Source organism: Gigantopelta aegis, chromosome 9 (genome assembly GCF_016097555.1).
Source record: "Gigantopelta aegis isolate Gae_Host chromosome 9, Gae_host_genome, whole genome shotgun sequence".
Lineage (NCBI taxonomy): Eukaryota > Metazoa > Mollusca > Gastropoda > Neomphalida > Peltospiridae > Gigantopelta > Gigantopelta aegis.
In genome coordinates, this window is record NC_054707.1 from 18,830,324 (window position 1) to 18,831,133 (window position 810).

Below are 810 nucleotides of genomic sequence, written 5' to 3' on the forward strand. Positions count from 1 at the left end.
CTGGCATTTTTAATCTTCTAAAGTTGGTAATACTTCACGTTTTACCATACTGAATTTCTCTGGGGGGTTTTGAATGCAGGTTTTTTTTTCCTGAATGATTTCTGACGAAAGTTCTAACCGACGAAAAGAGGCGCTTTTATCTTCGTGTTCATTCGTCTTAAATAGGACAAGAAAAGGCAGTCATCGCTAGCGCATTGCCAGTGTGGCCCATTGTACCGCATCACTTTCTGCATAACGAACGCATTGTTTGTCATGAGGCTGAAAATTGTCGACAGTCCCTCCAGAAGAAAGGAAAAGCGAGCGATATATATCGTCCGTTTTTTTAAACCCCCAACCTCGGCGGCCTTAAAGGGGGGTTTTAAAAAAAATAAAAAAAAAAAAAAAAACAAAAAAAAAAAAAAAGAAATTTTTTAAATTTTGTTTGGAAAACCCTAAAATTTATTTTAAAGTGTAGATGTTCCAAAAATTGGTTTAAAAGAATTCCAGTTTTTTCCCCGGCAAAAATTTGTTTGTTTAAACATAACCCCAAATCCTTTTTTTCATTTTAAAAAAAAAAAAATATTAAAACTTACCATTTAAACTTTTTAATGATTTTAGATATTTCAAATTACTTTGGCCGTTGAAAAATAAATTCAACAAATTATTGGAAAATTTGGCGGTTAGAATCTTTTCCCAAAGGACGGTTTTATAAATTCTCCAAATAGGTCCCGTTATAAAATATACAATTTTCCCCCCCTTTGTCCCTTTCTTGTTCTTTTTTCTTTTCCTTTCGCCTCCTCCTCTCTCTCTCCTCCCTCTCTCTCCTCTCCT